The following is a 7545-nucleotide window of genomic DNA, read 5'->3' on the forward strand; positions in this document are numbered from 1 at the left end:
ACAGTTGTTCTAGGTGGAAGCAAGTGCAGGCTGCCACAGGAAAAGCAGCAGTTCCCCAGGTGTGTTCACAAAATTTACTGTAGCCTCCACCAGGCAGAAAGCCAGAAGAAAAACCATATATAATCGATCACCAGGCAGCCATCTGAGTGTTGCATGAGGAAAGGCTGGCAGAGATCCTGTCCAAGCCGATTTCTCTGTGAAAAGCAAGAAGTCCCTCAGAGCAAAGGCAATCGCAGTCCCTAACTCCTGCAGGAAGACTTGCGTTATTGCTGCACCTAAGTCCCTGCTCTGCTCTCAGACTATCCTCCCATATGATCCCTTTACCTTTCATCAATCAGAAGCACAGCTCTGGATTGAAAACTCAGCCGGTGCCATTCCTGTTTCGTGCTAATGGGAGGAGGCGGCATTGCTATCTCTGGCAGGTATTTATCACTCATTGCTGTGCCCTGCTTGTTTGATACTCTTAGCCGTGCTTCGAGTGCTGGTTTGCTCTGACACTGTACTGGGGGTTAGGTGAAAAGCGCTCTGTCTTTCGCAGTGTGTTCTGCTTGCTTTGAGCACAGCAGGTTTGAACGCCTAAGGGACCTCACGATAGGCCATCAGCAGCGGAGACACTGAAATACCAGAAAAATGGTGTCTGGGACTTGCTTTTTTCTTACCACAGACGAGGACCAATCCTACAGGCCCCTCTCAGACATAAGGCCCGCTATTTGGTCTGCCTGCAGAGACCGAGGAGATCAGTGTCTCAGCAGGAACGAATTTGGCCAAGCAATTCCCACGTGTCCCCTTATGTGAAAATGGGAGCCCGTGCTTCTGTGTCTCCTTGTGCCACCAGGGAGAGCAAAAGGCGTTGAAACGAAGTGTGCCAAGGGTGTAATGCGGGCCTGCGGGACAGGAGGATGGCCAGTGGTCCGAGATGGCTAATAACTCTGCTGACCTTGTTTGATCACCTTCAAGGAAGGTGCATTGCTGTGAGGACCATATGTGAGCTGTGCCGGCAATACAAATGGTGTGGGTTTTCTTACGGGTGTTGCTGTGGAGGATTTGTTTGGGAAAGGTTTGTTAGAGCCAGGCTTTTCTGTCTGTGGTGAGGCCCCAGACTGCACTGACACGGCATGGCTGGGGGCTCCAGGGCTGTGGAAGAGGTTGTCTGCTACTTCTGTCCCTCGTCGTCTTTTGTCCTGTGCAACCAACGTGCTTCATAATATGTCTTAACGTAGCATCTCAAGGCAGGTTCAGCCCCAAAGCTATTCAGGATCAGAGTCCCACGGGACAGATCAGTGAGATCAGTAGTTGTGTGAGGTGTGTGAACCTCTCACGCCTACTGCACAGAGCAGACATATGCTATAGCATCCGGGGGCAATCAGAGGCATTGCCAGCTGGATCAGAGTCAGGGCTCGTCTAATCCACTGTCTTGATGTGGGACAGTAAAGACAATATTTTCCTATGGTATATCATCCTACAGCAACCATGTAGAGGTTTACAACAAATATTTTCAACTTTGTAACTGGTGCCATTCAAGCCTCGGAGGCCAAAGCTGCCCCTCTGAGAGATGTTTTGAATCCTGGGCACGGGTGCGCCCAGAGGACCTACCTTCCTCTCTGGTTCTCCAGCTTCTTCCTATCTACCCCCACGCGAATGCTATTTACAGCACATCTTCCGGGCAGGGATTAACACCCCGCGGAAGTCAACCCTGATTTGCTATTGCAAGGTCAAAACACATTCCAGGTTGGTCCAGTCAAAGTAGTACTCAGGCAGAAGTAGAATGGAGCTTGTCAGTGGGAATGGAGCGCTGAGGAAGGAGAAGCAGCGCTGTCCTGTGGTGCTCCGCAGCAGGGGCTGGGGCACTGTTCCTCGCGCGAGCGTGGGCGAGGGGGAAGCGAAGCCCGGGAGCTGGAGCGGCGACGGGATGCACAGCTGCAGTGCCAAGCGAGGCAGCTGGGCGCACACATCCTGGTACGAGCCTTGCCAGAAGCTGGCAGCAAAATATCTGCTGCTGTTGCTCGCTCGCACTGGGCGTCTCTTCAGAGCAGTGGCCGGGGCTATGGGAACGCTCTGCTTGAAACAAGTGGTCTTTCAGTGGTGCGGGACGGAGCGGGGAAAGGAATAAAGACGCGCTTTTTGTTGGCTTTGTGGATGTTTGGAGGGAGGCTCGCTCCTGCAAGGACAGGAAAACAGAGATGGCTCTCTGTCCTCCCTCCGCCCAGATCTTTTCCTCTTTCCGTTTGTCCAAGGCATTAAAACCATGCTGTGTTTAGGTAAGTCGCTGTAATGACAGCTTCTGCAGGCTGCTGCTTTAAATCCCCGGGGCGCCCGCGATCCACGGAGGCTGGCAGCTGCGCTGCGTTCAGGCTGGGGCAGGCTGTTACTGGGGGAAAAGGAGAAGAGGAGCTGTCCGGGACTCTGTAGCTATTTCTCCTGTGAGTTGTACGTTTGCACACAGAAACCACGTAATTACTTGTTGACAAATGCCCGCAGGCTTGTACCGGGGCGGTGGTGCCCAGGCAGCCCAGTAGCATATGCAGTCCCCTCCCGCCCACCACGCTGTCCTCTTTCCCCCCAGGAAACACCCAGAATCAGAAGCTGAGACAAATGGCAGTGTTTGCCTCATAAATACTGAATAAGGGCCCTGACAGAAAACTGCAAAGAGGGAAGCGACCTTAAAAGATGATGCTGTATCACATGGCAGGTTAGAGCTGGAGACGACTCCAGGAGTCCAACGCTAAGAGAGGCAGATGTGCACCCGCCATTCCAGCTAGGTGCCTGCCTTCCTGGTGTCTCCCCAGCTCCTCCCTCCTCCACTCTAGGCTTTTTCTCCAGGTCGATGGACCTCAGGCATAGACGGCTGAGGAGAGGGGTTACGAGGCCCGGAGCTGGGCGGAGGTGCCAAGGCAGACAGGTGAAGCAACGGGGGAGCTTTGAGCAGGGGATTGCCCCGACCCACAATTTAAGGTGGATGAGCAGCACTGTGAGGGAGCTGGCGGCACAGTGAGCCTCTGGCTCTGCGCAGAGATCCAGCGGTCCTCGGCTTTGGTGGGAGCAGTGAGACAGAGCAAAGGATCTGTGCACAGGGAGGACTTAGCGAGCCGTGCCAGTCTCAGGGACCGGCCCTGGAGGGAATGGAGGCAGCGCATGCCTTTGCACAGAGGCGTATTATGCTTCGCCATAGCCGGTTAGGGCAAGGTCAGAATTGTGTTTAATGCAATTTCAGGCCTAATTTTTAAGTGCGGTCTAAAAGTGTTGGCTGCCTGTTGGCACGAGGCTTGTAGGCATCCAGCTGCCTTAGCCCGGCGGTGCAAGCGCATAGCGACCGGCGCCGAGGCGAGCCCATTGCCTTCGCTGCCACGAGCCCTGTTGGCCCATGGGGCCGGCTCCCTGCCTGCTGCTCCGCTGCGGTTTTGTTCTGCTTTTCCCTTTGGGTTATGCTGCTGGGCTGTGCCTCCCTCCTGCTGCCTGGGCCATCAGTCGTAGGGAAGCGGAGCCTCGGCTCCACTTTCCTTGCTGCAGACAGCAAGCGCTGGAAAGGCTGCTGGCAAGGAAAGCCCGCACCCCCCAGCCCACGTGTGCCGTGGGAATGTCATGCTCAAGGACGCGCCGGAGAGCTCTGCTAAATTAGCCGTGAGCTGCGCGGGTCAAGCCCTGAGCAGCCGTGCTCGGTGCTCCGGAAAGCAGCCTCCCCTCCAGCCAGCCTGCGTGTAAGACGGCGATCGGGGAGCACGTGGGTGCCAGGCTCCTGCCGCTGAGCGCCAGGGGAAGCACGGATGCGATCCTGCTGCCGGAGAGCACCAGAGAGAGGAGCAGCCTTTTGGGTCCCTTGCTTGCAGCCCCAGCATGAGTCATAGCACTAGAGGGGCTTGGTTTCCTGCTTCTGGCTAAAAGGGACCTGCTTTTTGTAATCCTGCCGAGGACCATAATGGAAAGTGCTGCAGGGCAAGAGGATGCTCTGCTGTCTGCAGCAAGCAGGCGGTGGGTGGTGGTCACGGCCCTCCACGCTCCTGGCGCTGCGCCCTGGGGCGACAGTTCGCTCTCCCGAGGGCTCCTGCATGCAGGGATGCTCACAGCCCTCTTCCCTTCCCGTGCTGGCTGCAGGTGAGCTCTGGGGACTGAAATGGAAGAACCAGCAGGCAGGCAGCAGCTCGCGTGAGCTGTATTTGCCCTTAGGCCTGCCCAGGGGTCCTTCGTAACTGCTGGTGGAGGAGAAGACAAGCCGTTCAGGGGCTTCAAGGGAGTTTTCAGGAAACTCCCTGGGGAAGTCAGGTCACTCCATGTCGAAATTCAAGTTAACAGTTCTCTCCAGCAGTGGCTGCTCCGGTCCCTTCCGAGGGGACAGGGGACGTGGCCGAGCACGCAGAAGAAGGCCGCCGCAGAGCAGGGCTTCGAGGAGCAGCTCCCCGCACAACCTGCTGCCCGTCCGCAGCACGAGGGCAACTGTGGCGGTGGCAAAGGCTCCTCGAGGGCTGGGGAACTTGCTTCTTTATGGCAGCCTTTCCCAAGTGTAGGTGTTTAATAGGACTATCACATTGAGTGACACTGCATTAATCGTCATGGTAACGAGGCAGTGGTAAACAGTCTGAAATCATCCCAGAAAATATCATGCAAGTGTTCACATAGGCCCTAATATGAATTAACAACCAAGTTGGCAATGACTCAGTGTAGCATGAAATGCGACAATCGCGTCCCAGAAGTTCCCCGAAGGGTAATTGCAGACTCTCCCCGCAGAGCTGAGGAACAACCGCCCGAGCTGGGGAGCGAGCCAGGGATCAGGCTGGAGTACTACTTGTGCTGCAAAGTCGTGCCAGAACCCGCTCGCCCTCTGTCCTGGGGCCAGAAGGTGGCCCGGCATAAGGACTGCTCCTAGGTGCCCTTGGCCCTGATGGCCAGAGGAGCAGGAGGGGACAGTGGCAGGATGCGGGATCCCTTCCAGGGACTGCCAACGCCTTCCTTCGAGTCTCCACCTTAGCAGCACGCTGCTGTCACGCGTCTCTGTCTGGTTGGTGTGTCACACTGCTGATCCATCCGTGGGCTGCCGCTCTCCCACCCAGGCCCGGCAGCCCCTTTCCGGGCGGTTTCTCCCCGCTTCCGGGGCAGCTGACTCCAGACTCATGCTGCCAGCCCTGCTGCTATTTTTAGACAGAGGTGATGCCAACCCGTGACTGTGCCACAGCAGCAGCATTCGTCGTGATGAGCGGTAGGTAAAGTCGCTCCCGCCAGGCAGTGCCCTGCTCCTGGAAGGAAACGGCATGACAAAGGTCTGACTCAGGCGGGGAGGGTCTGATGGGGGCGAGTCTCCTCCCGTCTGCCACCTCCCCACTCCTCTCACTGCTGTGTCACTCAGGCAGAGAGGATGCCTCCAGGAGCCTGCTCTGGGGCTATTGCATATCCCTAGGATCAGCATGTTCATCAGCTCCTCAGACACGCCATCCTGACCACAACTATTCCAGCAACTGCCTAGAAATCCCCATCTCACCCAATGAAATCTGCTGGAGCTTTTCCAGCTGTGAGAGAGGATCACAGCTGGATGCTTTCCGTTCCCTTTCTTAAATTGGAGGCACCTTCCCCGTGAGCTCTGGGTTTCTGAGGCACCCAGGAATTGTGGGCTCCTTCCTCACATGCTGTTTGGCTTTCTCCTTCGTGCCTGGCTGGAAGCCTGGCCGTCATACGCCCTTTCCTCCTCCGTTGGACCCAGTGGGTAGGCGCCTCTAGCACGGCCTGCTGTGATCCCTGGGTACGCTGGGTACGGCAGGGAGCAGCCCGCCTCTGGGTGGGACAGCGCCCGTGCAGGGCAGAGCAGATCCAGACAGCCTGGCCGCTCCAGCACCAAGTGAAAGCACGAGCTGAAATATGTCCTCAAGCATGGTGTGTCCCCAGAATCCTCCTGCCTTGGAAATGTCCCTAAGCTTCACTGAGGTGTAAGCTTGGTTCGGGGGTTGGCAGAAAGCATCACGCAGGCTCTCGGGGCTTTGCAGGGCCTGTTGGAGGTACTGCTAGACAAAAACATCTCCTCTGAAGGCCTGTGGGAAGGACTCTCAGCTGATTACAGGTTCACAAAATCAATGCCTGATGTCTTTTGCCATTTTTAAAATGTTGCTGCCTAAGGCCGACACCTGTTCTGCAGCTCAGGGGCTGCATATCCTGCAAGTGCTTGGCCGGGGGTGACCGGACAGCACGCCGGTGGGAAGGTGCCTGCAGTCAGCGGGTTTGCAGAGAGAGCAGGATGTCAGAGTCCGCCGCGCAGAGAGCGCCCGGACCAGACACACGAACCACCGTGCCCTGCCTGGGAATCAGCGCGGGGTGGGAGATTGCATGGACAGGGGGCTCACGCCTGAATGAGCAATTTCATCACGCGCTGACAACAAAATAGGGAGAACGGAGGCTTGGAAACTTGTGATCGGAGTCTAAACGAAGCCCTTTGGGCCTCAAGCCTTCCCAGGCACCCAGGCCCCTTAGTCATGTTGTGCTAAGCCCAGTGCTCTGCTTTCTGCACTGGCCCTCCCTGGGTTGCTCTTTGCTCTTCACAGGACCCTCCAGACTTCCCAGGAGGCCACAGAGCACCGAGGATGCTCATGGCACCTGTGATAGCCGCTGGAACTAGCTAGCTACTTTCTTACTTTTTATCAGATCACATGCAAAGTCAAAAGCCAAGCTCTGGTCTTGAATTTGGACTTTCAGGTCTCATTGCCCTCCCAAGGAAGGGTACCAAAAGTGCCTCCCTTCCTGGGCCTGTGCTGTAGATTGGAAGGTGCTGTGGGAGCACTCAAAGGGAGAGTCTTACAGGAAAAGATGTGGGATAAACTGGTCCTACCACTGGTCCCATCCTAACTCCTCCCAGCTAGCCTGGCTCAGAGGCATACAGCAGGAAAGTCTAACTGAGAGTGTCAGTCCTCCTGCTCTAGGGCTTCTCTTTCTCTTTGTTAATCCAGACCCTGACTTGTCATTTACCTCGCACCCGAAATCTGCTGTCAGACCCAGACTGGCTCTGTGGCATTTACCAGGGGTCTCCCAATGGCCCAGCGGCTCGCTGGGGCTGCCTGGGTGCTGCCGAGAGCACAGGTGGACCTGGCATGCACAGGAAGGGCTGCCCCACGTCAGCTTTGTCTCAGGTTCCTTGGAGAGCATTTTGCTTTTCCCATGAAGTTTAATCCCTTCCATTCCAAGGGACATGTTTGTTGATTTGTCTAGTTTCATCTAGTCCTGCTCTCTGCACTCTCTTTGCGGTATGGATACTTTGAAAGACGCTGAATAAATGATTGCAACGCAGTAATGATAATGCTATAGCACTCATGTTAGACTGATGGCAAAGGGCTGGGGACCTACGGGTTAGACTCAGTTTCAAACTCTGCAGTCTCCTTTACCTTCTTGGTCACAGAGACATCACACTCAGAAGCACATTTTTCGCATGTTGAGGCAGTCCCAGACACTGGGAGCAGATCCAAAACCTTGTACCTGGGACCCTGCACCAGACTGTCTCCAGGCCCAGCCCAGCCTGGCTCTGCTCTCTGCTTTTCAGCATTTACCTCCAGGTTCATGCGCTGCCAGGCTGCAGTC

The sequence above is a fragment of the Dromaius novaehollandiae genome, chromosome 15 (assembly GCF_036370855.1).
Source record: "Dromaius novaehollandiae isolate bDroNov1 chromosome 15, bDroNov1.hap1, whole genome shotgun sequence".
Classification (NCBI taxonomy): domain Eukaryota; kingdom Metazoa; phylum Chordata; class Aves; order Casuariiformes; family Dromaiidae; genus Dromaius; species Dromaius novaehollandiae.